Genomic DNA, 25,333 nt, shown 5'->3' with positions numbered 1-25,333 from the left:
AAAGTTTTTGTAATATCTTCCTCAAAAAATAGAAAATAAGGGGGGGCCTGGGTGCATCAGTCAGTTAAGCATTTGACTCTTGATTTTGGCTCAGATCATGATCTCAGGGTCATGGGATCAAGCCCCACATCAGGATCTGAGCTCAGCACAGAGTCTGCTTGAGATTTTCTCTCTCTCTCTCTCCCTCTGCTCCTCCCCACCCCCACTCACATACATCCTCACTCTCTATCGAATAAATAACATTTAAAAATAGAAAATAAAGATTTGCTTTCAGGTAAGAGAGGAATATGGTTCTATCTTTTGTAGTGTCAGAATGAGTTTACTTAAGAACAAAAAGGGCATGACCCAGTTCTACAGTTCATGACAAGTCAGTCCACTTCAGTCCCTTGCCCACTGCATCCAGAAATGAATATGCTTGAGCTCTTCATGACTGCTGGAATCTATGCAACATGTCCTCAACATCTACTAAGTTTTTATCACTGATGTTAGTGAAGAAATAGATCCACTGAAACTATCAACATCATGAAAATGATCATTGAGCTAATGGTAGCTCTAGTTGCTAATACATATTCCAGTCTTAAAATAAGTTCTTATTCCCGATTATTAGGCAAATTGACCCCTTAGTACAATGGTAAAATATTATAAGCCATGTGATCTCTGAAATTTGATTAGAAAATGATAATGATGCTAGCTGGTGTATTAAGAGCATGTTATATTCTCTGTGCTTTACCTATCTTAATCATTGAATTACCAGTTAATTAATTTTTTTTTACTATGTCCACTTTACAGATGAAGAATTCTTAGATTAAGCAGTTTGCCCAAGATCTCACAAATAGTAAGTGATGTTGCAGTGACTTGAATCAGGTTTTTATAATTCTGAAGACTTTTTGTCTTTGATACATGAGATTGGTATCCCAAAGACCAAACATATATTAACCATAATTTATTCTGAGTGTGTACTATTTTCTCAGCACTATCCCATGTGCTCTGGAAGATACAGTGCCCTGGAAATGTCTGACTTTGCCCTTAGATGTTTACACTTCTAAGAGACAATGCAAATAAACATAAACAAAACAAAGAATAATTCAAAAGGAACTAAGTTCTGATAAAATGAAATCAAGTGCCTTTCTGATATCATATACAAGAGCCCTAGATTTGAAATCAGAAACATACTTTGACATAGTTCTCTCACTTATTTCTGTATGTCTTTAGGCAAATTATTTAACCCCGATCTCCTCACAGGTTAATATTCCGTCATGAGAATTTGTCTTCTGTCTCTACTGGACTCGTATCTGAGTCTTGTCAAGCCTATATATAAAAACAAAGAGGCTATTTCACTCGCTCTTTCAAATATAAGAGCACACGCAGTACTGCCTGGGTTCACCTCTGAGAGATGATAACATTGAAAACAACCCTGGAGCAAGTATGCCTCCCAAAGAGCCTTTGTACTAGGAGAGTTTTAGCACCTCCTGAGCACAGCAAAGGCTCTGATGCAAGAGAAGCAGTGCCAGAGTAGCCCAGAGAGGCAGCAGTGCAGAGTAGCTGGTGAGAGGCACTGGCATCCAGCAGAGCCAGGGCAGAACAGGGGCAGCATGTCGGAAGCAGCCATCTGGCCCATCCTAACCTTTGCAGGCCTGAGGGCAAGAGAATAAATGGAGTCAACATAATATATATCTAAATATTTACAAGTTAGAAATAGAACTATGAGACTGCCAAGTAAAATATCCCCTATCCTTCTCCCTTCACATGATCCTCATTTGATAGCGCTGGGGGCTGCTGATCACCCCTGCTGGTGGCCTGCAATTCTTGCCTTCTACTTCCTAACCAGGCTCTGGCCAACCTCTCAGTGGCTTCTCAGATGCAATGTGGACACCCTAGCCTAAGTGCCCACACACCCTCCACAATCTCCAACAACTCCACTTGGCTGTTGCTCAGACCCAGGGGTGTGCTTTGTGACAGTGTGATCTACCCTCAGAGGGACAGAATTGGGTACATCAGGGCTGGCAAAAGAATGATGCTTCCACAGTAGGCAGAGTCCTGCAGGGAGAGTTAGGTTATAACTTAGAAAAACTAAGAAAACTAGTTCCTTGCAGAAATCTTTCCAGAACCTAAAGAAACATAAAAAGTCATCAGAAGTAAATGTTAATTATGTCATGGGTACTACAGCTTTGGCCCTTGGCATAAATATTTTTGAAGAAACAACCACTACAAAGTCCCTCTCACCTAGCCCAAAATTATGATTATATCCCTCCACCTAATTCCAGACATGGTATATAACAACAAATAAGCATTTGCTCAATACATGCACACACAGCAAAGCTATGAATCCAGACAGAATTCTTTTAATAAAAACAGAATAAATGAATGAAAGAAATAATGAATAAACAAATAAAATAATACTCAAAGGAAAATCAGGGTATTATCAGTATCTCTACTGTATTTCAAAGTGACTAAACAATCTTAAGTCAAGAATCAAAACACCTACGGTTCAGAGGTGCCTCAGTGGCTCAGTAGTTTGAATGACCAATTCGGTTTCTGCTTGGGTCATGCATGATTTTAGGGTCCTGGGATTAAGCCCTGCAACTTGCTCTGCCCTCAGTGGGGAGTCTGCTTGCCTCCCTCCCTGTCTGCCCCTCCACGTTCATGCTTTCTCTCTCTCTCTCTCAAATAAATAAATAAATAAATAAATAAATAAATAAATAAATAAATAAAAACAGTTATGGTTCAAAACAGAAATTTAAAATAAAAAAATGTAAATTTATCCCAAATGTCTACTTGTTCATGGCATTTGGGATAAATTCTTTAAAGAATGAGTTTTCAGGTCATTGTTCCTTATGCAGACAAAGCCTAAAGAACAAATCTTTAGATCAGATCTTTATTTAAGATTTTTCCAGCACTGAGTGAAGTAAGTCAATCGGAGAAGGACAAACATTATATATGGTCTCATTCATTTGGGGAATATAAAAAATAGTGAAAGGGAATAAAGGGGAAAAGAGAAAAAATGAGTGGGAAATATCAGAAAGGGAGACAGAACATGAGAGACTCCTAACTCTGGGAAACGAACAAGGGGTGGTGGAAAGGGAGGTGAGTGTGTGGGGGGTGGGGTTGACTGGGTGACGGGCACTGAGGCAGGCACTTGATAGGATGAGCACTGGGTGTTATGCTATATGTTGGCAAATTGAACTCCAATAAAAAAAAACAAAAAACAAAAAAAGATTTTTCCAGCACTGAGGTAACTCTCAATAGCATGAATTTTTTATGTCAATAATGTGAATCCATAAATGTTATAGACAATCAGACATATTAGATGTATTAATTTTTCTCACAGTCAGTAAGATGAAAGCTCTTTGATATTTGAAAATCTAAGCAATCACATTAAAAAAAAAGATAAAATGGAACCAGTTTGTCTTGCTCATATTGAAATAAATAATCTCAGGTTACTCTTCTCAGGAGTAATACTGGAAAGAATTCATTTAAGAAGTAGTTCTGAGAAAATTTTGGACAATGAACTTATGCATTTTTTTTTAACTTATGCATTTTTAACAGCTGCCGTCTCACTTAGGCATTTCTCCTTGGTAGCTTGAGTTGGAAACAGATATCCTTTGCTCCTACCAGTTTAAGATAATGTTTTATTGAGCTTCCCTCTCACTGGGATTTCATATGAGACACTTACGGAAACCAAGAGATTCTTTCATATCCCAAAATAACTTCTCCTGAACTTCTCCTGGAACCATTCTTTGTCATCAAGGACTGACTCTAGACAGCCATGATGAAGGGTGGACTTTAGATGATGATGCAAAAAGAGCAAATGTGGGTAATTCCCTGACCCTCTTTTTTTTTGTGTTCAAAACAAACCACTCATCCTTTAGTTCTGTGATATTTCCTCTATATAATGCTTGAAACCCTGGCTTATTCCATCCTGACTAATTTCCAGTCTACTCTACCATTCATGAGGTAGATTCTTTGCCTCTCCTATGCCTACTCCATGTCTAGCTAGACTTTACACCTTCCATTCCTTATCAAAATGTAACTGAATTGGTAATGAATGTTGGTTGGTCAAGAACTTTTCCATTTATCTTCTCCGGGTGCCTACAAAATCCATTTAAAAACATGTTATTTTTGTCAGTTACCACTAGATGGAGGTACAAATTTTGAAGTGCTTAATAAATGCTCCCTGTTCGCATTTTCTGAAGGGTAATGGTACAGAGTAACACATACTGTTTATTGTGTTTTTATGGGTTCTAGAACTTCTACTGCCTTAGATAATACTGAATTCATGTATTGTTTTAAGAAAAAAATGTAACAAGTCTAAAATGCATGCATTTTTATATTCTGTAATACATACATATATTATACATTGAAGGATTGTTAATAATGAAGTAAATACTTCTCTGGCTTGGCCAAAGTCAGAAAATTCATTGTGTATCATTTCATTTGGAATGCCTTCAATACTTGACAGACTGCTTTAATGTTGGGTCAAATTGAGACTGAAATAAGGGGTATGTCTAGGCAAAAGTAGATAATGTTTATACTGAGAGCAAGAGTGTCCCTTTCAGCTCTTCTCTGTACTTAATACCGGGTCCTCATGTTTTCTTGCTCCCAAGTCTCTAAAGAAATTTGCCTACAGAATGCATCTGGCAAGCTTATTCACAATGAAAGGTGAATGATAACAACATGCTATATGTTATCTTACATATAAATGTTTTAAAACAGGGCTTATAATATTAAGCTAAGTCTTTGACAAAGGAATTTGAAAAATTAGCAAATTGGTGGAGAGAATCTGAATAGTTTTCTCCTGATTCCTGAAATTTCTCACAAAGGAAGAAAGCCAGCCCATACTGAAATACAGGAAGATTCTCATTGATTTTTTTTCTTCTTCACAGTGGCATTTGGTGCAATGCAGAAAGACTGTCTCTGAGTTTGTGAGGACATGGAGAAGGGTAGTTATCTGCATGATTTCTCAGCATGAGGTGGCAGCTGGCAAGAGAAACTACACTGACTGCAGTCCTTCAAGAAGAGAAAGAGATGAGTCCTTGGGGCCAGGACATTTTGTTCCATAAAGGGAAAAACTGAAATGGGGTGAGGACTGTGAATGGATGAAATAAGGAATACAAATAGAAGAAAAACAAATAGCCTTTATGGATCCCTAGAGGCACTTTGCTCATTCGTATCTATGTCCCCCAAAGTCTTAGGCTATAAAGAAACTGAAATCCACATTATAAGGAGTTTGAGACAGAAGAAAAAAAAAGTATTATCAAGAGGAGTTCTCACTGGCTACTCAATCTCCAAATATTTGGAGTGAATAAACAATTTTTTTTTCCTCTCCATCTAATCCAGACTATTCATTTAGGAAATGTTATTAAGTTCCCAAAGAGAATCCCACAACAAACAAAAACTTGCAGTTTTGTCAAATTTACCACCTAAAAATTTCTGGCACTTTGATTCTCTAAGGAGAAGACTTTTACTGTTGATACATGTCTGCTAATGTCTTTGCTTTGAAATTCTTTGGAGAGAAGGAAAGGGGAAAGTGGGAATTCAATGTATCTTTTCCCAGGAAAATGTAAATGCCCACTCACTGAGTTTAACGCAACACCAGTCTCACATTTACCATATAGCTGTTCCCACTCTGTATAATGTATTATTTATCAATTATTGACAATTTGTTCTGTAGATCTCTGCTTCCTTTCTTATACCAAATGTTTCCTAAAATAGACAAACTTTGGGGAAACAAGTAAAACCATTCACCTGAAACCTAGAGGTCCATGTAAGCAGTGGCACAACTGGTCACATGGAAGGGTGTGGCTTCCTGGAAGCACAGAAAATAGCATGTACTCTATATGTGTCATAGGCCTTCCCAGGGGGAAAGGCTAACAGTGAAATGTGTCAGGTTAACTGTATTTTATTCACATATTCAACAAAAATCATATGAGCACTTGTGAAGGGCAAGTGTTAAGCACGAACTATTGAGAGGTAGCCAAAGACAAGGTAAGATAAATTACTTATAACATGGATGAGCACAATTAAGGAAAAGTAAAGCATATTATGAGAAGGTGTGGAAGGGGGAACTAATTTAGTTTTGGGGAGTCATTTAAGGCATCTCTTAGAAGTTGGCATTCAAGGTGAGATTTTGAAAAGAACCAAGAGATAAATAGATGTATTGAATGACAGATAGACAGACAGATGGACCATGAGTTAGCCAAACAGATGGGGGAAGAGTCTTAGACAGGGTTAATATTACAAGAAGCTTGTCATATTTGATAAAATAAACCTTTGCTCAACGAGGTGATGATGCCTCCTCTCTCCTTTTGGACTTTGTCTATAGATATTTGACGTTATTTCAGTAGAGTCCAAACAGGAAACAAATACCACAGTCAAATTAAACTCAAAGAGGAGTTAAAATATATAAACACATGGGCAGGTTGTAGGAGAATACAAAGTTAACCTGGGGTTTGCAACCATGGAGCTATTACTACCCTCAAACCCAAAGGGACAAGGCAAAAAAAGACAGCAGTGGAGGTATGGTATAGAAAAGGCCACTTTGAGGGGTACCTGGGTAACTTAGTGGGTTAAGTGTCCTATTATTGATTTCAGCTCACGTCATAATCTCATGGTCATGAGACCAAGCTTCCCATTGGGCTCCATGTTCGCCCAGAGTCTGCTTGAGATTCTCTCTCCCTCTCCCTCTGCTACCCCTCGCCTCTCTCTCTCTCTCTCTCTCTGAAGGAAGAAGAGAGGGAGGGAGGGAGGGAGGGAGGGAGGGAAGAAAGAAAGAAAAGGCCACTTTGAACAGTGCAGTGATTTTTAGCCAGAGTTGGTTCTACAGTGAAGAAGCTTCACCCTCCTCACTCCCTCTGATCTCCTGTCACCCCAACTAGAAAACCACTGGGCAGGGAAGCCTCTTGATGCAGTCCACACAGTTCAACTTCCCCAGACAGAAAATAGGTGGAAAGGGATGGAGAATGGATCTGAAAGAGAAAATAGAAAATGCCTGGCATACTTGGTCATTTCCAAGATGAAGAAGGGATGCCAGGGAGGCCCTGAATCAATCAAATTCTGATAAAGCAGAAAAAAACTAGCAGTAGTATATGCTGGTTTCCCTTCTCCTAATGAGCCTCCTCATTTCTATTATTTCTCTGCCCACCTGAATGAATCTGCTTCTTATTAGCAAGATCGTTTCCATATCTGCTTTCATTTATACACTCTGGGATTATAGAAACCTGATATTGCTCCATCTCTTTGCAGGAATCTCTACACCCTGCTTACCTACTCCCATAAATCTATGCTCTTTGTATAAGTGAATATTTTCACCCATGATTTAGTACGGGATTCTCACTCTACAGGGTGCATGAAATTCACCTGGGGAGGTTGCTGAAAGACAGAATCCTGTTTTCACAGGTCCTGAACCAGCAGGTCTGGCCTGGAACTCCAGAATCTCTATTTAAAACAAGCATTCTTTTTTTTTTTTTTAAATGTATTTTTTTTATTTTTTATTTATTTATGATAGTCACAGAGAGAGAGAGAGAGAGAGGCAGAGACATAAGCAGAGGGAGAAGCAGGCTCCATGCACCGGGAGCCCGACGTGGGATTCGATCCCGGGTCTCCAGGATCGCGCCCTGGGCCAAAGGCAGGCACCAAACCGCTGCGCCACCCAGGGATCCCTAAAACAAGCATTCTAAGTAATTCTGATGCATGTGTAGCACAGGTTGAGAGACTCTGGTATAGTTGCTACAGCAAAGGTAGCATATAACTGAATCGGTTTATTTCTGAAAACACTGATGTATATACCAATATTATAAAAGATAGAAATTTTGGAAAAAGAAATGTAGTACAAAAATAGAAACAGAACTACTAAATTTACAAGTAAAGCTAAAAAGGAATACAGACATTACAATTTATCCTGAATAGCTCGTGATGTCATTTGCAAAGGTTTTATCTTCTCCTATGATTAGTCTTCTGTGAATAATGATTTATTGTGCTTTTTCTTTTCATTTATCTAAGCACCAACCCCCAAGGCTACCTAATGATTTTTAAACCAACACTGAAATGCACCAGAGTACTTCATATCTTCAAAGAACCTTGCTAATTATTTTATTATTTATTATTTTAATGTGTGCAAGCATTCTCCATACTATGTATCAGTTTTGTATACCAAGATTTTTTGGTCTCTTACTTTAGAGAAGAAATTGACAAACATTTTTATAAAAGGCTAAATAGCAAATATTTTAGGCCATATGGTCTCTGTCACCACTCCTCAAACCTGCCAAATAGTGGGAAAGCAACTACAGAGACCATACATAAACAAATGAGTGTACTTGTGTTCCAATAAAACTTTATTTGTGGTCACCAAACTCTGAATTTCATATCATTTTCATGGGTCATGAAATATCCTTCTTTAATTTTTCTTCAACCACATAAAAAATGTTAAAAAAATTCCTACTTCATAGGCCACACAAAAACAGTGGGTAAGAATTTTTTTACCCCTAATTTTGAGCAATCTTGCAGATCATAGTAATTAGAACACAGAGATTTCTTTTCTTATCTCTACATATAAGGCGCAAAAGAATATAGGTCTTTTATTTAAATTGTTTTATTTAAATTCAAATAATTAGCATATAATGTATTATTGGTTTCAGAGGTAGATGTCAGGTATTCATCAGTCTTCTAGACATCCAATGCTCATTACATCACATGCCGTCCCTAATGCCCATCACTCAGTTACCCCATCCCTCCATCCCATTCCTTTCCAGAATGTAGGTCTTTAAACAATTCATGATAACTATACTTTACAACTGTCTTAAAGAAAAGGTAAGGGAGAAGATGAATCACTTAGACCTGGGATTGAGTCTCATCTGCTAGGTTCACCTGCGCAGTGTCACCTTAAGCAAAATACTTCTCTATAAGTCTCACTTTCTTCACTTTTTTAAATGGGGTTTATTATCCTCACTTCATGGTATTATTATGAAAATAAAAAAGATAATATAAGGAACTCAGCATCATGCCTGGCACGTGGAAGATGCTCCTTAAAGATGAGCCTATTTTCCTTTGGTTAAAATAAACAGCTACACTTTCCATTTACTGATTATAACAATAATTTTCAAAATCCTGGTATTCACTTACAACTCCAATTCTTTTTTTTTTTTTTTTTTTTTTTTTTACAACTCCAATTCTTAACTTTAGCTGTATGTTGGAATCTCTTGGGAAGATTTTTAAACTTTTTGTGATAGGATCACAACCCAGACTAATTGAATCAGTGTCGCTAGGGGGATGGAACTCAACCCTCAGTGTTTTTAAAGCTTTCCAATGTGTGGACAAGATTGAAAACCATCACCTTTTACCTTCCTATTTTTAAAAACTGAAACATTGGTACCTTTGTTGTGGTCATGCACATGTTTGAGACATAGGTCAGCAATTTGGACATTTTTATCTCAGTCTCTAATACCTCTTCTTCTACTTTCTGCACAATCCCTTTTCCTGACATCCTCACTTCAAGCCCTTCCAGCTACTCTTTGTCACTCAGCTCCAGCCTTATGTGTTATCCTGCCCCCGATCCCACTGCAATCCCACATGAAAAGCCTGGGATGGACCTAGCTAGAGGAGTTCATTTTACAAGCAGATTCCTCAAAGGGGAACAAAGAAGATAGACTAGGGACACAACCATTTCTTTGAAGATGGCAAGCAAAGAAATCATATCTGCTGAAACCATACCCACTGGACAGAGCAGACAAGATACCCAGAGGCAACAGTGGTTAGTGATAACTCTACTCGGGAGAGCTAAATGACAGGAAGATACTGAAGGTCAACTGGCCCGACCACACCAGAGGATACTGCTCCCAGTGATCTCATTGGTGCCAAGATGGACAGAAATGGAGTCCAAGCAAACAGCAGAGCCCAGGGATATCACCTAGTATCTAGAAATTTAAATATTTTTGTTTAACTTTTATATTTTTTTCATAACTTTGCACTGGATACATTTTGTTCAAATGTTAGTACTTGAAAAGCATTAGTTTTGTTAAATTATGCTCATCTTTTTTCATAAAATTCCAATACCAATATTGCAATATCACTCCAAAAAATTCTGTCATTTTTCCGAGCATTGTCTTCACTACTTTTATCCTCTTAGTGCATGTGCTACATTAGAGGACCTCTTTCTGACTACTCTTAACTGAAGTAAAGCACCAAGACCTAGAAGTCCCATGACCTAGAACTCTCAATTAGCACTAATGCTCCAAACAAACTGACCCTTCTAAACCCTTTCTCCGCCGTTTGTCATGCCTTCACACACATTCAGCAATGTTAACAGTGTCTTCTCTTCCAGGGCCTACAGTCAGTTAGGTGAGGCAAGGACTCAGAAAATAAAGCATCTATGATTGACACTAGATCAATAAATCTTGAATTTAGCAGCTCTGAAGCTGCGATGAAGAAATGGACTCTGCTAAATGTAAAATCAGGAGTGGCAGAGTACTGCCATGAAGTGAAAGCTAATATTGCCTCAGAATCCTGACAGCCATCTGACACATGTCATGATTTTTAATATTAGATAAAATCTGGGCACCTTTCATGTGCTTAAAGGAAGTCAGGTTGTTTTTTTTTTTTTTTTTTTAATTTCTTCTAAGACAAAGGCATTGAGTATAGAGAAGAATATCTCATTTCTTTTTCCCTTCACTTCTCTCCATTCTTTCTTTCAGAGCTCAATATTTTCCTTATTTCCCAAGTTGTTTTTCACATTTCTAAAAGAATTGGCAAAACTTTGTTTTTTAATAATCCATGGATTTAAAAATTCATAGTTCAGTGTGTCTCTAGTCACAGTAAGCCAAATAACAAATTTGAAATGAATATGCAACTTCCTTTGGCTTATATGGAAAGTAAGAAGGATGGTGCAAAGGCAACATTTGGTTGAGTAGGAATTCTCTGTCTGTTCCCGAGAGCATGGCTTGCTATCAACATGTAAACAACTTAACAAATGAAGATATATTTGCCCAAATGCAACCTCTACAGGGGTCCCACAATTCTGCTGTTCCTATTACATTTTCTTGAGGATAAAAAATTACTTTAAAAGCTATAGATAATTCCTCATCTTAGGGAACTGCTTGATTTCTGCTCTCTACATTTCACAGACTGATTGCATTCCTAGAATGATTATGAAAATGTTAGTAAATATATTTTTAAGTGCACTGAGTTATTAAGAGATGTCACTTAGAAAAATTTCACTAAAGTTGTGGTCTCACTATTTTTGAGTTATCAAGCTTGATATATACCTTCTGATGCTCTTATTTTAATGTTCTGTAAGGCATAAGCAAAATCCCCCACAGAACTCTAATTTTTTTCTTTTTAGATTTATTTGCGAGAGTGAGAGAGAGAGAGAGAGAGAGAGAGAGAGCGAGAACATGCGCATGCACCTAAGCAGGTGGGGGGAGGGGCAGAGGTAAAGGGGGAAGCAGAGTCCCTGCCCAGCAGAGAGCCTCATGTGGAGTTCAATCCCAGGACCCTGGGATCATGACTTGAGCCAAAGGCAGATGCTTAACTGACTGAACCAGCCAGGTGCCCCTGCCACAGAACTTTAAAAAACAACTATTTGAAACAACTACAAATATACAGAAAATTCAAAAGTAAAATTTTTCAGAAATCAAGAAAAAGACTTTAAGATCTGCTTGCCTCTCTAAGCCCAGAGTGATGCCACCCATGAAAAAGGAAAGAAAAATGCTTCTTTACTTTGTCCTTGTACTCTCACAACTAGAGGACACTGAGAAACATATATGCACCCAATTTTTCAATATGCACACTTCCACCCACCTCAATTTCTCTGGGAGAGCCTGAGGGAACACCATCTGATTAGTCACAGCTGCGGGCTCCTTGGCCTTGTACCAACACAAAATGTGCTGTCTCACAGGGACATGAGCGAATTGCGGAGGCCCTGCAAGTAAACTTGTAGGTCTGCCAGGCTCCCCAATTTATCATAATACAACCAGCATCTCAGAGATTCAGAGCTCACAGGCCTGTGGCTCATGAGGGCCTAGGGAGAGCCATGTAGCCAAAATTGCAATAGCTGCCAATGAAAACCAAAGCTGATAGACAATAAAGATATTGCCTTATGCATGGGAAGAACATCACTAACTTCATGACTGCTTAGAGAGGAAACTTAAAAGACTGCAAATTCCAGTGCTGTAGATAACTGACAGTGAAAAAAAAAATCACCAAACTCATTTCCTACCATCTTATTAGAGAAAGAAAAGTTGAAGTTGAAGTCGGCACATTGCTCATTTGAATATCAAAGTGGAAAGAAAATTGCCTTTTTAGGTCTTCTCCTAGCAAATTTTATTAGCAAGTTTGTACCTCGTCTAGGAAAGTAGCTATTTCAAATTCTGATGGAATGGGACACCTGGATGGCTCAGAAGTTGAATGTCTGCCTGTGGTCCAGGGCATGATCCTGGGATCCCGGATAGAGTCCCATGTCAGGCTCCTTGCAGGGAGCCTGCTTCTCCCTCTGCCTGTGTTTCTGCCTCCCTCTGTGTGTCTCTCATTAATAAATAAATACATAAAATCTTCTAAAAAAAATTCTGATGGCACCATAACTTCACACAGAAAATATTACAAAGCAGTGAACAGGCCCATCTCACCTAGTAAAATCACCTTTCCATACAGTTGTTCTTTTAGAACATGGATCAATGCATGTATTTCCGTAAGAGTAGGAGGTGACATTTAAAAATGTATAAGCTCCATATGAGTAAATTAAAGAGAAAATACTGATATTTCAAGTTATTTGTCTAATGCCATATTAAATATCAAAATTGGATTCAAATCAACACTGCCTGATATTAAAGTTCGTTCTCTTACTTTCTATAAAGTACGTCTCCACACCACATCTATACATCCCCAACCTGAAAGACAGCAAGTGAAGTTTTTATAAGTAGAAGAGAAAAGTGAGATGTTTTATTCTGGATTAGACCAGAAACTAAATTATGCTAACCTTCTCAAGGCAGAATTGTCATAGCACTTACTATTTACACAGCTTAAATCTGTCTCTTGGACCATGATATTCAAGAGCATTCAAATAACAAATGTTGAAGAATAAATGTCAGACTACTTACTGACTATTGTCAAAATATATTAGAAACTAGAAGTTCTTAAAGTGTTGATAAAATTTTTAGACTCAACAAAAATAAACTAATACAAAGATAAATAAATTACAAGGAAAATCATAATATACTTAGAATCTAAAGACCCACAGAGTTGAAAGTATTATATAACAAAATGGCTAAAGTCTTAATCAGAGGTAGGATAAAATCTTAAATGCACTCATTATGTAATAAGAAAAAACAAGTTAAGCATTCAACTCAGAGTTATAGCAATAATTAACAGAATAGAGAGAAATGGAAATACTAAATGTAAAAGCAGAAATTAATGGAAACAGAAAACACTAGAGGAAATAAATAAAACCAAAAGTTGACTTTTTGAAACTATGAATATTTATAAAATATAGCTGTTTCTATTAAGATTAGAAAAGGTATAAATAACTGATAAATGGTTCAAAAACAAGAACTTAACAGGCAGAATAAAGGAAAAGCCAGAATAATGTGAACAATCTATCAATAAATTTCACAACCAAGATGAAATGAGCAACTAAAAATACAAAATCCATTTGTAAAACTGACTTTAGAAGAAACTTTAATAACAAAAATAAACCAACATTTATTAATTTAATAAATAGTTAAAATCCCATTTCCCAGTTCATTACTGATGGTTCACCTACATCCACCACCCAACTCACAAAACATACATACACACACACACACACACACACACACACCCTTCCAAAAGGCTTAGGCCACATAATTTTAAGAAAACATTTTTTTCAAGCCTAAACCTCTAAGAAACAGATAAAACTTATATGATACAAATTCTTTCAAAGACTACAAAACAAAGGAAAGGTATCCAATTCACTCTATAATAAATATATAAGCAAGAATCAAAATTGTGGAAAGGTAAACAATAAATACACTGAAATAGCAAAATTTCTAAATAGGAGGAAATCAAATTTATCATAGTAAAAAACAAACAAAACCTCATGACCACATAGTGCCAATCCATAAATAGAAAAATGACTGGCCCACTCAGGAGAAGTATTCTTTTTCTTTTGAATTTTACTTATTGACTTTTTAAATTTTAATGTATTTTAATTAGCCCAACATACATGTTATTTTATATTTTTTTCATACCAATTCTTTTTCAAAAATTTTTGAGTAGAGTTGACATAAAATGTTACATTAGTTTCAGAATACAACATAGTGATTTGATTTCTTTATACATTATGCTATACTCACCACAAGCATAGCTACCATCTGTCACCATACAGCGCTATTACAATATCATTGACTACATTCCCTAAGCTGTGTCTTTTATTCCCATGACTTATTCATTCTATAACTGGAAGCCTGTATCTCCCACCTCCCTTCACCCATTTTGCACATCCCCCTTCCCCTTTTCTTCAAGCAACCATCAGTTTATGCTCTGTATTTATAGGTCTGATTCTGCTTTTTGTTTATTCATCTGTTTTGATTTTTAGATTCCATATATGAATGAAATCATATGATATTTGCCTTTCTCATTCTGACTTATTTCACTTTTCATAATATCCTGTAGGTTCACCGGGTAAGAACTGTCAGCAAACAAAAGAAAGTAAAGAACTTCCTTAACCTAATTAGAGGAAATCCCCCTCAAAATCTTAAAGACAAACTTTTGGGATGCCTGGGTGGCTCAGTGGTTGAGCGTCTGCTTTCAGCTCAGGGTGTGATCACTGGGGTCCTGGGATGGAGTCCCAAATTGAGCTCCCCACAGGGAGCCTGCTTCTCTCCCTCTGCCTATATCTCTGCCTTTCTCTGTGTCTCTCATGAATAAATAAAATCTTTAAAAATAAATACATAAATAAAGACAAACTATTTTAATTTATTTAAGCTGAAAGGTGACTATATTATGGGTATTTGCTATATTTTAAATATTTATATATTTGTTACATATTTTTAATTTATGATTAAATTTTTTTCTTCACAAAATCATAATTAAATACAGTTTCTGGAGAAAGAAAGGGAAGGAATAGAGGACTTTACAGTTCACTTATTATAACCTGTCTAAAAAATCCGGTTAACATTAACAAAGTTTGGATATTTGCAAGTATACTAGGAAAAGGTGAGTAAAAAAATTTACCAATGATTTATCCGTCACTGATTAAGAAGGCAAGAGACTTTAAATCTGGCATACTCAAATGGCTGTCATTTAAGATATTTATTATAAAACAATGAGAATGATTTTCATCAGATTTAATAATGTCACTGTTGTTGTTCTCACTAAATGAATATAATAGCTTATAAAACAAATCACCTCTGGTGGCATTCTCCACCACCAAGCTCTATTGAGTTAGCCTCCCAAGTACCCTGATATGTGCAGATATTGTCCTAAAGAGTCAACATAAGCATATATTCTATGAGAAGTAATACTCCCTGCCTATTGTAAATCCTTTGATTGGGCTAGTTTACATTTTAATTTTCTCTGGTTTTGTTTAGCTTCTATCAGTCTCCCTAACTGTGACCAAACTGTGTAACCCTGGCAAAACTGAAATTCTGGGACAGTGAGACTGAGAATAAGATTCTCTTCTGTGTTCCAGTTCTGAGGTTCTGCCAAGAGGCAGACTTGCCCCCAGCACTGATCTTTTCAGTTTTTAATATAAATAATGCCAACTTGAGAGGAAGTTATAAAGCTTTGTTTAATGTTGGGATATGCTTGGACATGGTGAAACGGGTTCCTTATGTCAATTCAGCAGCCCCTATGCCCTTTTCCCTCTGTAGTCATGTTCTAATTTATTCCTACTCTGAAGAACTTTTTCCCATGGTTTTTATTTTTTGTTTGTTTTTTTTTTTTTCTAAAACTTGTGTGTTTGAAAAGAAAGGCATGAAGCAATAGTCCCTAAGTTTCTTGATCAATCTAGCAATGATAATAAGTATTGTATCTCTAGTTTTATGCTTCTCTCAATTTTGAGTTCTCATAGCAATTGTTGATAAATGTAAACTGCCACCCAGAAAATTGTTAGAAATGTCCTGGGAGCTGTTGGGACTGTATTGGTAAGAATTCATTTTAAGGGTTAGAATTCCCAAAAGAATAGGCAGTCTCTCTGTATGGAAGTGATCCATCCCCTGATTCTTCCTTTTTTCTATGTTTTGGAGGGTTATGGCTGAAGTTGGCTATAAAATTCCAAATGACTTTCTGAATAAATACTAATGATAAAGAAGGCTATTATCTTGCTTATTCCCTTGCTTGAAATCATCTAATACTGATTCATCATCTCACTTCTCTCTAGAGTAATTTCTTTCTCCGATAGCAATAAGGTCCAAATGTTCAAATAAGTAAACTAGTCATGTGAGAATAAGTGGTCCCAAGTAGAAATCATTTCTGTGTCCAGAAGAGGGAATGTACTAAACTGTTCAGCCACCTTGGAGGTGACTTAATTCACATACAGCTCTACCACCTTAAAGTATTCACATGATGAACAGCCTAAGGTCAATCATAAAATGGCAAATATACCTCCAGGAAGACAAAATGTGTCTGCAAGTTTCAATACAACAGTTATTTACTTCTCTGGAAGTGCCTGGAGGAAAGGAGAAAGGAAAAGATGATCAATTCTCTCATGTTATCCACTTCTGCTGTACCACCAACCCAGTTCTCAAGGTATGTCAATGTTTCATGTCTCTCTTGAGGAATTAATATTTACAAACTCCTGCCCCTTCACTTTCTCCATTCATTTTCCTTACTCAACAGGATTGTTATGTTAATCAAAGGCTTTTTGCCAGGATATTATGCAGGTAATATACCTATTTGTAACATACCTATTTGCAGTTCAGTGTCATATGCCTTTAGTCACACAAGGATTTAACTTAAAAGGGCTATAGTGCATTATCTAAACAAAGGTCCAGTGACTATTAAGCAAAGAATTATAATGCATTGATTGTGTTAAAAATGTACTTTATTGAATTTACTTAACATAGAAGATAAAATTAAGGCTCAAGCATTGAACGAATTTAATTTAAAGAAGAGGTCACAGAAATACAGACTCATCCACCATATCTTGTAGGAAAAATCTGAGGGAAAAGGAACAAATACTAAATGGTAATACAACAAAATTGCAAGTTTTTGTTACCATTAAATTCCTGTCTATGAAAGCTGTCATAAAGTTCAACCTATACCAGATATGCACCATCATAGGAAAAAAGCCAGGTTTAAAGACTGATGTAGGTTGTAATGGCCACTTGTCGAACTGAACAGTAGATGCTAAGACAAAATGTCCCACCCAGTCCCAATATCCCACTCTCATTGTCAAATGATCAGTTCTGATTCATCAGCCCCTATTAGGTGTAAGCTGGAAACCATGATAAAATATTAGAGTTATAATCAGAATATTAGTGATAAAATTGAGAGGGACTTGGGACGCCTGGGTGGCACAGCAGTTTGGAGCCTGCCTTCAGCCTGGGGTGTGATCCTGGAGACCCAGGATCAAGTCCCGCATCGGGCTCCCAGCATGGAGCCTGCTTCTCTCTCTGTGCTTCTCTCTCTGCCTGTGTCTCTGCCTCTGTGTGTTTCTCATGAATAAATAGATAAAATCTTTAAAAAAAAAAAAAAAGGCTTTATAAAAAAGAAAAAAAATTGAGAGGGACTTTAAATATTTAGGTTCCAGGAGAATGTGGACATACCAGAAAAATTTGTCTGCTGTAATCATATGTATTTATATTATACAAATATACCTAAAACCAAGAAAATGATTTATATCCATATCTCCCCAAATAAAGGGAGAAAATCTATCTAACCTTTTAGATGTTTTAATTTTGTCCGTCAAATACTTATTTCAAGTCTAATATGACAAACTGTGTTGATGACAGGCGGACACAAGTATACAAAAGTACACTTTTACTAGTGTACTATTAGCAAAAGTATAAAATGTTATATGAATTGTAAAGTGAAAGAAATTATTTATTCAAAAGGAGTTTAGTAGATCAAAGAAACACTAAAAATGGAAGGGCCAAGCATGAGTAAAAAATGGCACATAAACTAAGAAGCCCAGAATATGGTTGGCAGTCATGACTAGTCTAGAGGGCAGAAGCCCAGGGTATTACAAGCGAATGCCAAAGGGAATAATACAAGATGAGGTTGGAAAAGGAAGATGACACTGTGTTATTTGTGAAGCTTCTAATCGCTAAGGTAGAAATTATATTCTTAACTCAGTGGACAATGAAGAGTCATTGATGGATTTTAAATACAGAGAGTACCTTAGAGTAAAGGTACTATAAGGACATACCAGTAACAATAGGATAATACCAAGGATAGTAGCAATAATACCTTCACTGTTGTCTCACCTAGTTGTAATAACTATACAGATATAAAAAGTATTGTTGGAAGAAATCCCATCATAAAACATTAAATCTTTTAGAAGTTTATAACCTCCCCTGAGGTCTAAGCACATCTCTAATCTTATCTGACATCCATTTGTTCTTCCTTTTCCAGCTTACAGTAGAATAATATGTGTTAGGGCTGAGCTGAAAAAATTTCCCAGTCCTCAAGCAAGTATTCAATTCAAACAGTACATATTGGAAAGGGCAGAAAAACTGAAGTAATAAGAGCAAGATGAGTGATTAGTATTAATTAGTGTCGATTGCTGTTTTTTCCAGAAAAACAGCTCATGCTGAGGAAGCAATGATATGGTGTAGGCTGAATGTATGCCAACAGCTTTCTTGAATTTCACCAATCTTATACTTTTTTAAAAAAAATTGAACATCATTTTATTTTATTCAAGAAGAGTGATCAGGAGGAAACAGCTTTGCTTAATGAGATAATATTGCATTTGATTGTTGGCTTTCGTGTGGCTGTCTAGATTTGGAAGAGGCAGTTCTCTCTTGGCTCTGTTTTCTGACATGAAATGAGCTTTGAAGATTAACCAGCCATGTGGTATATGCACCCCCAATATCATATGTTGTCTTGTACTTACTGTCAACAGGAGTCTCTTTTTTTTTTAATGTACTCTTATCATTTGCCTCATATCCATATTGGAACTTCCTATTATTACAGAGCCAGAAAATTGCAGCAATTGATTATGAAATAAGGTCCACTATATCTGCAACATTTCCCACTGGTTAGTTCAATATCTGTCTCTGCAATCCTGTCACAGCTAATGCACTGGACAGTCTCTCATACCCAAAATAATGTATCTCTTTCCCTGGGGCCAAGTCCAAAAACAGCATGAAATTCAGGAAGGTGCCACAGGCCAATAGCAAATTTTCAGTTGTTTTTTTGTTTTTCTAATTTAACTTGATAAAATTACATGAACATCATTAGCTCTTCTTGGAGTTACAGAAAAAATGTACTTGCTATCAAAACACTGTCAGGATGTTCTTTTCTTCCTTTAATTTCTATCATCATCATCATCATCATTATTACTATTATAAAGTCTGCACAAAAATAAAATAATCTAACCAATATTGGCCTGTTTTATAATTATTCAATAAATAATTATTCAATAAATATTTATTCTTCAAGCTGCTGCATATAGCCATTCTCTCTACATCCCATCCTCAATGAACTTCTAAAAAGCTTCATCTTTAAGTAGGATGTAACTTTATTCTCAATCTCATAGTCTCTGACAACTTTCAGTCTCAGAAAGACCACTGACACATGTGAATTCAGGTATATATTATCTCAGAGCACCAAGCATGACCTCTGTAGTTTCATGGTTGCTGCTTATGACTGTGTCAGCTTAATTTTAATCCCTAACTCCATGTTTCTTCTTCCTGTCTTGTCAAAAAGAACTATAGCTAAATCAACCATTTAAATATCTTTATGTTTTTCCAAGGACAATGCAGAAATTTCCAAAAAAAAAAAAAAAATGTGTTGGAAGAAGCAGCTATGTTCCTCTGATTTTTATGTGCTTACATAAAAATGTAAAGTGTGAAGATATGTACAGTCTATTCTCAATTATTGGTTTACATGGAGTAGGCTTGACTGTGCTCACCTTGCAAACTATCTAAAAAAGATCATTTTATTTTTTTATTATTTTTTTTAAAGATCATTTTAAACTCAGTTATTTGGAATTCTATATGTGGTTCCTGCCACCAAACAACTCCACTTCCAGTGCAACCTAAACTCACAGTTGGAGATAAAGGCAATGAAAACGTGGGGCCCGAGATTACTACCAGAGCCCTCTCAGCTTCTGGGGGGTCATGAAGGAAGGATGAAAACTTACAAGGGTATGTGGGCCTTGCGGGAATGATCCCACGGTTTATATACATAGACTTACAAGACAATGGATTCAATCCACCAATGACAGCAGGAGGGTGGCCCTGGAGGAGATGTAGGGAGTCATGTATTTAGGAGTGCAATGGAGGCATCACATTCATCAGTTGGGAGTCCCTCGTGAGAGTTCACCAATTTTTGTGTTACCCAGCAAAAAATGTAAATTATGGATTTTTTTTTCTTTTCTTTTAACTGAGCTACCCTTTGGAACACTCTGTTTTTCTACCATTAGAGGTACTTAACTTGCAAACTTAATCATATAGCCTAACAAAGTACATCTTAGAGGACGCCTGGGTAGCTCAGCAGTTAGGCATCTGCCTTCTGCCCAGGGCATGATCCTGGAGACCCAGGATCAGGTCCCATATTGGGCTCCCTGCACGGAACCTGCTTCTTCCTCTGCCTGTGTCTCTGCCTCTCTCGTGTGTCTCTCATGAATAAATAAATAAAATCTTTAACAACAACAAAAAAGGTACATCTTAAAATTTAAACCAATATCAATTTTAAACCATTTTATATCATCTCTAATTTTGAACTTTCTTCCTGCTTTCTTTCTCATGGTAGAAATATATTGCTGTGTACTTACACAGCATTTTGTTCTCCTTAAAGCACTTCATATCTACAGTCTAATATGTTCCTGGCCTTATCATAACTTTTAAAGATACAGAGATGAATAGAATGCTATGTTTGCCCTAAAAATCCTCACTAAATGTTACAGAAATACTAGATTGTAAAGAAATATTATAATCCAGTGTGAAGTATGATAATTACTGAATATAGTAGTAATTAACAAAAAATAGTAATTGTAGTTCTATTTATTGAGTCCTCAAGTCCATACTGTATAACAAGTGCTCTTCTGTCTTATTTTTTGTGTTCTGATAACTACCCAATGATAGGGATATTATTATTATTTTAAAATAAGAGGCCTCAGGTGAGGCACAGGGAAAGAAAACAACTTACTTAAGGTAACACAGCTCCTAAAAGGCAGTATTAGGATTTGATCCCAGTCAGTCTAACTTCATATGACCAAGTAAGAGGCGGCCTCTGTTCAGAAGAGTGAGTGATTCATTTCTATCGTGGGGAAGATTTTGAAAGGCAAACAAAAGTCAGCCATGTTAATGCATATGAGACCAAAACTGCTGGGGAAGAGTGTTTCAGGAAGAGGCAGTAGCCTGAGAAAAGGCACACAGATACAGGATAGAACCTGGAAACTATAAATAGTTCAAAAATGCTACATCCCAGTCTGAGGGCATAAACAGCTGAAGATGCAACTGCAGAGATAAGCCAGGGAATGAAGCTACGGAGCCTTGAATGGCATTCTGAGGAGTATTGACTTAGATCAATCGAGGGCTGCAGGGAGCCAGAGAGGCTCATATGGGCTGCAGTGAAGTGTTCACATTGTGTTTTAGAAAAACCGCCATGGTCGTGTAATATGGGGAATAAATGGGAATGTGGGAAGAGCCAAAACAAGGAGAAGGATAGGCCTGTTGCATCACCTAGCCAAGAGAAGAGTGGGGCCTTGAGAGCATGGGTGCAGTTATGATAGAGGGAGGGGACAGACGCAAGAGGAGTCTCAGAGGATATAAACAGATTTGGGTAGTGGTTTGAGAGTAAGACAGCTGAACAGACTGGACTAACTTGAGGAGTTCCCTTGGGGGTGCTGTGCAGATTGTGGTACAATTGTAAATAATTAACTGTGGGTGAAAATCACTTTCATTGAAGACATAAAAATTGGAGATTTCTTTTGAAAAATGGAACAAAAATAATGAGCTGTTTTAGGTTATTTTGCAAGTCAAATCAAATGCAACTTTTCTGACACAGTTATCTACCAGCTAAGAAACTTACAAAACTGCAAGGGAAAAACACATCGTCATTGTGCCAAAATAACTCCTTTTACATGGCATTAGTCACCGTTATATAAGAGCTTTTTTCCCTTCTGTAAGAGCTTACATTAAATAACACTAATTCTTATTTTCTTGAGCCACAAAAGAAAGACAGTGTCTGTAATACCACAATCATCTACTGCAGAGTTTTGCAACCTTGGTGCTAGAAGGGATTCATTTTTCTGTCTGTGGAAACACAATTTCTACTAAAGATGGGGGCAGTTTCAGATAAAATACCCAACATGTTCATATCAGCTTTCAAGGAACCCTTCTATGGAGGCTTGTGGAACACCATTTAAAAATCAGTATTCCCGGCAGCCGGGGTGGCTCAACCATTTAGCGCTGCCTTCCGCCCAGGGCCTGGTCCTGGAGACCCGGGATTGAGTCCCACGTCAGGCTCCCTGCATGGATTCTGCTCTTCCCTCTGCCTGGGTCTCTGCATCTCTGTCTCTCTGTCTCTGTCTCTCATGAATAAATAAATAAAATCTTAAAAAAAAAAATCAGTACTCCACGAAACTCAGGAATTTTCCATGGGATTCTGTTAAATGCTTTTTGATTAGAAGTTAGTTTTAGTTCATTTGCTTCTGAAAAAAATATGGAATGAATGCTTATAAATCATGGGAAGAATCAATCATAAGAAAACTTACATCTTACCTTATTCAGAGAAAGGATAAGGAATGAATCTTTATTTGCTTAATTGACTTTATGAGTATAGACCCTGAAGAGAGACAGAAGTTTAATTAGAATGATCTTGTGGGGCACCTGAGTGGCTCAGTATGTTAAGCATCAGACTCTTAATTTCAACTAAGTTCATGGCCTCAAGCTCCTAGGATTGAGCCCCCTTTGGGCTCTACATTCAGTGGGGAATTCGCTTAAGGACTCTCTCTCTCTCCCTCACCCTCTCCGCTTGCTTGCTCATGCTCTAAAACAAATAAAGAAATCTTTAAAATTAAAAAAAAAGAATGATCTTACAGTTATCCCAATAAAAAGAATGGTTAAAATCCAGTAAAAAGAATGGTTAAAATGTGGATGGCAGAGGGGAAAGAAGAGAAGGGGACAAACCATAAAAACACACACCAAAAGAGAAGATCATTCACACTGTACTTAAAAGATGAGGAATACCTTACTCCTTCCTAACAAATTTCTGATCTGCATGTTTTCACAAGTTCCCAAAGCACTAATACTGATACAAATCCTGGTCTACTAACTCGAGAGTTAGAGAATTTCTGAAGGTATGACTTAAAAGACTGGTTTACCCAAGCAAGCATCTTATTAATTCAAATAAAGTCTCTTAGTACAATGATTAGCCCAGAACAGGTGTTCATAGACATAAACCCAAAGTGATATAGCCTCAAACTGTTACTATATCAGATTGAAGACTAGTGATTTATGCATACATTGTTTATGTGTATAATGTATACTGTAAAGGAGGCAAAGAGTATATATCAAACCTCAATAGCACAAGAAGTCTAGGAGTCTAGGATTCTCTTTCTAACTTGGGTTCAGAAAAGTAAATCCTTAGCAGTCACTGTCAACTGGGCTTGGTGTAAAAAAACAAAAACAAAAACAAAACAAAAACAAAAACAAAAACAAGCATATGCATTTAATTTGTGAATTGGAAGCTGCTCTCTCACATTACAGGGTAAAGAAAAGCAATATATATCTACTTGATAATTATAAAGACTAGATACCACTAAAAGGCAATGGAGATGAAAACTAGATTCTAGACTTCAGTGAAGTACAAAATATTTTGTTACATGCAAGAGAATAAGAGGGGATTGAGTTTTTAAAAAAATGTTATAGAAAATGAAGAATTTTTAGACTGTGTTAGGTCCCTGTGAGTATATTCATGATATTTATGTATGGCACATATAATTTTAAGCAAACAATAAGCACACAGGAAGAAAAATCCTTTTATTTCCAAAATAATTTGTTGGATTAAAAGCTTTACATATCTTAAAATATTTCCATTCTAATTTCCTCAAGTGAAATTTCATTTACATATGTAATACAACACTTAGCAATATAAAAATAAAACCAACTCCCACAGAATCATTTGTGAAGAGAAAATCTTAAATGCATTCAAATAACAATGAACGAGTTGTACCACCCAGCAGTTATATATCTTGATATAAGATTAAAATTTCCCAAACTCTTAACTGAGCCACAATGAGTCAGTTAGAGGAAAGAGAGGGTATTAACCATGGCAATGGCACAAAGGAGGTTCAAATCTCTCTCCTTTAAGGAGGGGCCTCTAAAAGAGTTCTTAGATTTTGGATCTTAAATGTGGCCTTTGGTTATCTCTTTCCATGTTCAGGTCAGGTCCTCCTTTATCTAAATGTTTCTTTACCATTAACTGCCTGGACAATAACACTATTTTACTTCATTCCTCCACCCTCGCCCCAACTGTTTATTAACACTGAGGGGAAAGTAATCTAGGCATCTGGGAGGTGTCAGCCTGTCACTGCCACAGTGACAGAGTAGCTATAAATGTTGGCAGGGATGTGACTTGCCTTGCAATAAGGGATCCATCTCTTGTAAAGCAGACAGCAATATACAAGTTCTATAGCTAGCCTGAGTTGTCAATAATGAATTGCAAAAGGCTGGTTTGTGTGCATTTAAGAATATTTACCTTTATCAAATGGCTTTGGCTTGTTTCCCATGGGACCGGATTTTAAATGCTCTAGAACCGGTAACCTGTTTTGATAACTTTGGGGGTGTGGGGATTTTTTTTTTTGTTTGTCTTTTTGGATTTTATTTTTGATGACTTTGTTTTTAATTTATCACAGCTATACTTTCCAGAGACAATCCGAAAAGGTCAAGACTCTGGACTCCTGAGGAGCTGATACCCAAACATTTTTCCAGAAGAAGGACTATGAATCAGTATAATTACAGAGGTTTTCCATACTTTGATACCAACCTAGAAACAACAATCATTCTACACATTTACATTTTTCATATTAAAATTTACAAAGAACTGTAATGTACATTTCTTATAGTCTTTGAAAATGGAAGACAGCATAGAGAAAAAAAAAAAAAAAAAAAAAAAGCATTGAACAGAACAAGACACCCAGATCCCAGGAATGGTCATGTCATCACAGAAATCTGGGTTGCTGGAAAAGTCACCGTAC

At 36.7% G+C, this 25,333-nt stretch overlaps 1 long non-coding RNA gene across 1 annotated transcript in view; it reads right to left on the bottom strand.

Moving 5' to 3' along the window:
• Positions 1-25,333, bottom strand: part of LOC144324182 (uncharacterized) — a 248,358-nt gene that overhangs the window by 80,048 nt on the left and 142,977 nt on the right. The window contains exon 3 of the long non-coding RNA XR_013389606.1: positions 16,570-16,633. This is a non-coding gene — a long non-coding RNA (uncharacterized LOC144324182). The remainder of the gene's footprint in view (positions 1-16,569; positions 16,634-25,333) is intronic.

Source organism: Canis aureus, chromosome 11, assembly GCF_053574225.1.
Source record: "Canis aureus isolate CA01 chromosome 11, VMU_Caureus_v.1.0, whole genome shotgun sequence".
Taxonomy (NCBI): Eukaryota; Metazoa; Chordata; class Mammalia; order Carnivora; family Canidae; genus Canis; species Canis aureus.
The sequence above is the reverse complement of the archived record's forward strand: the minus strand, read 5'-3'. Positions and strand labels throughout refer to the sequence as shown.